We start from the raw sequence: 8,491 nt of genomic DNA, 5'->3' as shown, positions 1-8,491 counted from the left end.
TTTTATTTATTTATTAAATTTATAAACCACTCCCTCTCCCCGAAGGGACTTGGGGCGGTGTACAGACAAAGGTTAAAATACCATATACATAGAAAGACATCAGAACCCCGTAAAAACAAATTAAATAAAAATCTGTACAATAGTAATAAAAATTAAAACAACTTAAAAATCTACCCCAGGAATTTAAAATACCGGCCAGGAGGGTTGAAGATTAAAACTATGATTGGGCCAGGCCAGCTAATTGGAACAGTTGGGTCTTGAGTTTCTTGCGGAAGGAGCGGAGGTCAGTGGTGATTCTAATATCGGAGGGGAGGTCATTCCAGAGGGTTGGGCCCATCACAGAGAAGGCCCTACTCCTGGGCGCCGCCCGCTGGCATTGCTTAGTGGACGGCCCCCGGAGGAGTCCCTCTCTGTGAGAGCGAATTGGTCGTAGGGATGTATGGGGTAGGATGCGATCCCGCAGGTAACTAGGTCCTGTGCCATGGAGCGCTTTAAAGATGATAGTCAACACCTTGAAACGCACCCGAAAAACCACAGGTAGCCAGTGCAGCTCGCGCAGGAGAGGTGTTATATGGGAGTACCTAGTACTCCCCGTGATTGCCCGCGCAGCCGCATTCTGGACCAGCTGCAGTCTTCGGGTGCATCTCAAGGGGAGCCCCATGTAGAGAGCATTACAGTAGTCCAGACGGGATGTCACCAGCGCATGAGTGACTGTGCAAAGGGCGTCCCGGTCCAATAGGGGACGCAATTGGTGCACCAGGCGAACCTGGTGGAACGCCCCCCTCGCCACGGGTACCACATGGTCATCCATCGACAGCCGGGCATCTAGGAGGACGCCCAAATTGCGCGTCCGCTCCACGGGGGCCAGTTGCTCGCCCCCAATGGCCAGCGATGGAGCCCACTGGTTGAACCGGGGCGCCGGTAACCACAGCCACTCCGTCTTGGAGGGGTTGAGTTTGAGTCTGTTGCTTCCCATCCAGACCCGTACGGCTTCTAGACACCGGGACATCACTTCGACGGCCTCGTTGGGGTGGTTCGGGGTGGAGATGTACAGCTGAGTATCATCAGCGTACAGATGGTACTCGACCCCAAAACCACGAATGATCTCACCCAGCGGCTTCATATACGTGTTGAACAGGAGAGGCGAGAGGACCGACCCCTGTGGCACCCCACAGGTGAGCGGCCTCAGGGTCAACCTCTGCTCCCCTGCCAACACGCATTGCATCTGGTCGGAGAGGTAGGAGGAGAACCACCGCAAAACGGTGCCCCTCACCCCCAGCCCCTCCAGACGGCGCAGTAGGATACCATGGTCGATGGTATCAAAAGCCGCTGAGAGGTCTAATAGGACCAGGATGGAGGAACAACCCCCATCCCTGGCCCTCCAGAGATCATCCACCAACGCGACCAAGGCCGTCTCCGTGCTGTGACTGGGCCGGAAACCGGACTGGCGCGGGTCTAGATAGTCAGTTTCCTCCAGGTGACGTGGGAACTGTTGTGCCACCACACTCTCTACAACCTTCGCTAAAAAGGGAAGGTTGGAGACAGGACGGTAATTAGCTAACTCGGCTGGGTCCAGAGAAGGCTTCTTGAGTAAGGGCCTCACCACCGCCTCTTTCAAGGCGGCCGGCAAGGACCCCTCACTCAGTGAAGCGTTCACTAGTCCCAGGAGCCAGCCTCGTGTGACCTCCCAGGATGCCAGTATAAGCCAGGAGGGACATGGGTCCATTAGTAGTTGGACCAGACCCGACATTGCACTTAGTGTTAATCTTTTATCACGACACGTAGGTAAGGCAACACAATTTCATTGGGCATGCATTAAGAAGTTATTGAAATACCTGAAGCACACTAAACACATGAAGTTATTGCTAGAACCAACACACACTGATCATGCAAAGTTATGTTGTTATGCTGATTCTGATTGGGCAAGTGATAAGAAATCACGCAAAAGTACTTCTGGTTACATGATGTTCCTGAATGGATGTCCTGTTTACTGGCAAGTGAGAAAACAGAGTTTTGCTTCATGTTCATCTACTGAAGCTGAATATGCTTGTGTTTCAGATGCATGTAATTCTCTAACGTGGTTTGAGGCTTTGATCACAGATATCTGGACACGTCCGATTCGACCAATCACCATGATGGAAGATAATGGATCGGTGGTTTATATTTCTGAGTCACATTTTACAGGTTCTAGGTCCAGACACTTTGACATTCGTTATCAAAACACAAAGCAATTAGTTAAGCAAGGTTTTGTTAAATTGCACTATGTTTCCACACATGATCAGATTGCTGACATGCTCAACAAACCACTTTCAGCAGTTCAACACGAGTATCTGCGAAAGAAGATGTGCCTTATTTGATGATTTGATGACATCAGCCCAACTAGCAAAAGAAGGGGTGTCACTGCGTTAATTGTTTGCTAGCTGAACTGAAAGAGTTACTGCGCAGGTCATAGGCCCTTATCAGCAGTGATGTACTGCGCCTGCTCTCACACATTCCAGAGACTTCTTTACTTTTTTGATCTTCTGTTCATTTGCCAAGAAGGTGGGCGACAAACTGCTCTTGCCAAAATGTAACAATTAGATAGATTTGTTTATTTTCTTATTTTCATATTAAAAGTTTGTTTTAATTAGAACTTGTTATTGGATCTTACTTTCGCTTCTTGAAGATATGCTGTTTGGAAAAGCCGACGATCTACACCTCATTAGCTCAGGGTGAAATTTCCCCTGACACAGGGTATGTCTATTTTAATGAAAAGAATGACTAGGGGAGACATTTATAGCAGTGTTCCAATATCTTATTTATTTTATTTATTTATTTCTTGGATTTCTAAACCGCCTCTCCCCAAAAGGGACTCTGGGCGGTGTACAGTCAAATAAAATGCATAAAATACAATAATATAAAACAATTAAATGCTAAACATTTGGATGGGGGAGATAAGACTGTACAAGAAATAAATATACTATAGAAACCCTAAAAAACATCCCCAATTAAAATACCCAAACCCAATTAAAATATATCCCCGGGAGGCAAAACTAAGAGTGCCAGGCCAGCTGATTGAAACAGGTGAGTCTTTAATTTTTGACGGAAGGAACGGAGGTCGGTGGTAGTTCGGATGTCGGGGGGGAGGTCATTCCAGAGGGTTGGGCCCATCACAGAGAAGGACCTACTCCTAGGTGTCGCCCGCTGGCATTGCCTAGCGGACGGCACCAGGAGGAGTCCCTCTCTGTGTGAGCGGATTGGTCGTAGGGACGTGTGTGGTAGGATGCGATCCTGCAGATAACTAGGTCCTATGCCATGGAGCGCTTTAAAGATGGTAGTCAATACCTTGAAACGCACCCGAAAGGCCACAGGTAGCCAGTGCAGCTCGCGCAGGAGGGGTGTTACGTGGGAGTATCATGTACTCCCCATGATAACCCGCGCGGCTGTGTTCTGAACTAGCTGCAGTCTCCGGATGCGTCCCAAGGGAAGCCCCATGTAGAGGGCATTGCAGTAGTCCAGGCGAGACGTCACCAGCGCATGAGTGACCGTGCGCAGGGCACTCCGGTCCAGTAGGGGGCGCAATTGGCGCACCAGGCGAACCTGGTGGAATGCCCCCCTTGCCACGGCTGCCACATGGTCCTCCATTGACAGCCGTGTCACGATGTTAAAAAGTTTGCTAGGCCTGAACTGCCTGAATTGACACTCAAGAGTTAAACTAAGAAAGCTTTATTGCGCAGGTCATAAAACAAAATGTTATCTGAAAGTGATTTATTGCGCACGCGTTACACATTCCAAAATTCTTTTTCTTCTTTGTTCGGCAGCCAACTTTGGCAGACGTAGCTTTCATTATCAAAATGTAACCATTAGTTATTTTCTGTTTCATTTACTTTTTATTTTATTATTAAAGTTTGTTTATTAATTAGAATACTTTTAAAGACTTTTATTTTTCTCAATATCTCAAAAGATATGCGGAAGGGAATCAGCCACGGTCCATTGATCTCAGATTTCCCAGGGCATTTTTTTCCCTGACAACTTGGTAGCAGAGGATGGCTACAATTTATGGCTGTATTTTCCCTTCATGCTATCTAAAGATAACCGACTAAGGCTAATTAGCCATGTCAAAGAAGAGAAAGAAAAGAAAAAAACACGGACATGGAAAGCGCTCGAAAGAATCCATTCCCTCAGACACAGAGGAGCAAGATTCTTCAGGTGCTGAGCCAGATGTGGGGGAAGGAGTTACAGAAGGCAAGATCTACGGACTGAGGTCAGTAAATCTTCCTCATTATCAAGATACAATTAACGAACGGCAAAAGTCTAAACGGCAACTGCCGGCAGAAAAAAAATCCTCCCACGCAGAAAGCAAAGTTTTTGAAATCTCCCCAGATGATGAGCAAGAAATGCAAAGCTATCTTGATCAAATAAAGCTGTTTGAAAAATATACTAGGGAGGTGAGAGAGTGCTCTAACGAAATAAAGCGAAGTAGGAGGAGCTCCCCCACTCCCAAAATGTCTGAGGACGCCATCTTGTCTTCAAAACAACAGCCTAAGACACACCCCACAGAGTTCATTGGTCAATTAGAACAAAGAGACATGTACACGTCACCGAGGTCACGTGGTCCCTTTGAGTCAACTGAACTTCCGCATACGTATAGAAAGGTGAGGCAGCCAAAAAGTGAAGCTGCACTGCCATCTGCTGGCGGAGAAAAATTATTACAGCAAAAGATGAAGCAATTGGACCAGATTTTTAGAGATCTGTCTATGAGTTTTACAGAAGCCCAAACTTTGCCCCCAAAGGTTAAGTCTTCAACACCCCCTGGCGGCGTTGAATCCTCCCTAGATGGAAAAAGGCAAAGCCAAAGGCGAATTCGAGGAAGCCAATTTGATGTTGCCACGCAAAGGCCAATGATGCAACCCCAGCATCCCCTGGTTCAACAACCAGATTTGCAACCAGAGCAACAAATTGTTCCTCAGCAGGTATTCACAGTCACCCCCTTGACTGGTGAGTCCAAATTAAAGGAGTCAGGAGAGAATTATAAAGCCTGGGTCAGTGAAATTGCGCTCTTGCTTCGAAGAGAAGGCACATATTCCATGGTTTTTAATCCTCCCCGTCAACCCTGGACACCTGCAATGAGAGACCTCGAAAACAGAGCAATCACGACTTTACTCATGTCAATGGAAATTGAGATCCAAGGTATCTTTCCACCTGATGCAACTGCCCAAGAAATATGGGCTATTTTGGAAGATTGCTACAGGCCCGTTTCAATTGAATCCTCATGTTTGCTCATGTCTGAGTTCCATGGTTCGAAGTTGAAACCTGGTGAACGAATTGGTGGACATTTGACCAAACTGAAAAGAATGAGAAGTGAATTGAGACAAAATGGCCATGTAATCGATGATATCCAAATGATTAGCATCATCATTAACTCATTGAATTATGAATGGAAAGATGCTGTTGCAAAGATTAACTACGTGCCTATTGCTCAACGCACAGTTAACCACGTCTGCAGACTTTTAGTGGAAGACGAAGCTATCAGGTTAGCTACACCACATCTGCAACGGCCTCCAGCATCAAAGGCTCCAGCCAGACGTCCCTTCCGAGGAAGGGGCTACGCTCCAAGGATGCCAAAATGCTACACCTGCAACCGTGTGGGACATGACACCCGGGATTGTCCCCAATGAGTTCCAGCTCCCGCCACGTACCAGCCCAGAGGAACAGATTCCAGAGGCAGAGGTAGAGGCAGAAGACAAGGTCGTCGTGGTCCAAGGCGTGATTCACAAGCTCCACTTGTGACACTGGCCATAACCAACGTTCCACAACCTGATCCAAACTTCGACAGACGTCTTTTGTGGACTTTAGATAGTGGAGCAGCTGTGCACGTTACCCACAGAAGGGAACTTTTCACAGAGATGGGCGAACCAGAGCCCGAGTATCGAGAACTGTATTCCTTCACCAACCACACTTGCAAGGTCATGGGAAAAGGAACTGTTTACATTGAAGAGCTCGATACACACATCCCTGATGTTTATTACATACCTTCAGCAACCAGTAATTTGCTTAGTCAAAGTCACTTGTCTAGAGAGTTAAAGTTCCAGGTTCACCACCTCGAAAAAGCAAGTTACTTAGTTAAAGATGGTGATATTATTGCTGAAACTATGCTGATTGGTGGTGTTTATTACTTAAAGCCAAAGCCTAAAGGGCAAGCACAGGCAAGTATGCAAACTCCAAAAAGGCACAACGTGAACCCAGAGAGAGTTGTCCCAGAGAGAGAAAACGTTACTGTGCCAAAGGCTCCTAAAGCCAACAAACAAAGAAAACAGAAACAGATTGCTCAGAGCAAGCCTGAGGTTCCTCATGAAACTGTTAATGTTGAGAATTCACTAACTGGTAAACCTTTGCATTCCAGGTGTATTCATAACTGGCACAGAAGATTGGGGCATGCCAGTTTCCGTGTTCTTAGAAAGATGCCGGAGTTCGCAAAAGGTTTGGATCTAAAGGGGTGTAAGGTGTTTTTGGATTGTGCGGTTTGCAAAAAGGCTAAATCCAAGGCGGCTGCAATTCCCAAACACGCTACACGCCTGTCCACACGCATTTTTGATTTGGTACACACTGACATAGTGGGTCCTTTCCCACCAACACTTGGTGGCAGAAAGTATTTTTTAACAATTGTAGATAATCATTCTAGATATGGATTTGTATATCCTATGAGAGAGAAATATGAGAGCTTTCAGATCTTTAAAGACTTTGCAGCGTTTGTTTCTACACAATACAAAGTTCGCATCGCCAGAATCCAGAGTGACCGTGGTGCAGAATTCATGTCTCAGCGTTTCCAGGACTGGATGCGTAAGAATGGAATTCTTCATCAGACATCTGCTCCATATACACCGGCTCATAACGGAGTCGTAGAAAGAAGACAAGGGGTTCTACAAACCATGATGCGTTGTCTTCTAGAAGATGCCAATCTCAGTAACGCATACTGGGGTGAAGCAATCAAATATGCAAATTACATTGTCAACCGTACTTGGAGCAGTGTAATCAATCAAACTCCTTTCTACATGCTGTATGGCTACAAGCCTGATCTCAAGAACCTCCACATTTTTGGTTCATATGCTATGGTGAACACTCCCTTACGTCAAAGAAGAAAGGGAGGTACAGTAGCAAAGAGACTGAGATTTATGGGTATTGATGATAATTCAAAATGGTACAAATTCATTGATACTAAACATGTGATTGTCATTTCACAATCTGCTAATTTTGAGGAAGACATTGACTGGTCCAGGATTCATTCCAATGATCCTGAAGTTTATTTTCCTAGAGATGGTGTTCCAGATGCCACGCAGCCTGATGACAATTTGCAGGCAGATGTTCCTTCTACCAGCTCTTCACAACCTGATGTTCCGTCTTCGCAAGCCGCGGATGCTGATGCTAGCGACGAACGTGAGGACGAGGATGATGATGAAGAAGAAGAAGACTGGACTGATGTTCCTAGACGCTCCAAGAGGGCCACAAAAGGAATCCCTCCACAACGTTATTCATGGCAACTGACAAAAACACCAGTACCTTTGATTTGCAACGTTACTCTTCCTCCAGAGACATTCACACAAATCAAACAGCTTCCTGATTCAGAACAAGACAAATGGTATGATGCAATGCAGGATGAAATGGACAGTTTAAAGAAACTTAATGTATTCACACCTGCAAAACCTCCAGCAAATAAGAAAGTCATTGGCACCCGATGGGTCTACAGAATCAAGAAGAAACCAAATGGTGAGTCTTTATACAAAGCCAGACTGGTAGCTCAGGGTTTCGCTCAACGTTATCCTGAGGACTACACAAACACTTACTCACCAACAGTCAGAACTGAAAGTGTAAAAATTGCTTTAACCACTGCAACTATTCTTGGTTTAGAAGTTTTTCAATTTGATGTGGACACAGCTTATCTACATGCAGACCTAGATGAAGAGATCTACGTGAGAAGCCCTCCAGGATTCCGAAAGCAAGAAGGGGATACCTGGTTCCTGAACAAAAGTCTTTATGGTCTGAAACAGTCAGGTTTAATGTGGTATTTATGTCTTACTGACAAACTAAATTCAATGGGCTTTATTAAGTCCGAAACTGATGAATGCGTGTTCACAAAAAGATCTAACAATGCATATGAGATAATTCTTGTTTATGTTGATGATATTGTTTATATTGGTCCAAATAAGAAAATGAGTGAGATTTTTGCCAAAAGTTTGCAGAGATACTTCACACTAAAATCTTTAGGACACATTAGCACTTATTTAGGTGTTCAAATTGAAAAGACACAGAAGGGGTTTAGTCTTTCACAAGAGGAGAAAATTGACCACATTCTACATCATTGCAACATGAAAGATGCTAGCACAACAAAGACACCCATGCAAACAGATTTTCACAACTTAACACATGAACCAAGTCCTGAGTTCGAGGATCAAACACTTTATCGTTCAGTCATTGGTTCACTATTATACATTAGTAGTTGGACCAGACCTGACAT

Source organism: Natrix helvetica, assembly GCF_964273705.1.
Source record: "Natrix helvetica genome assembly, chromosome: W".
NCBI lineage: Eukaryota > Metazoa > Chordata > Lepidosauria > Squamata > Natricidae > Natrix > Natrix helvetica.
This window is presented reverse-complemented; position numbering follows the sequence as displayed.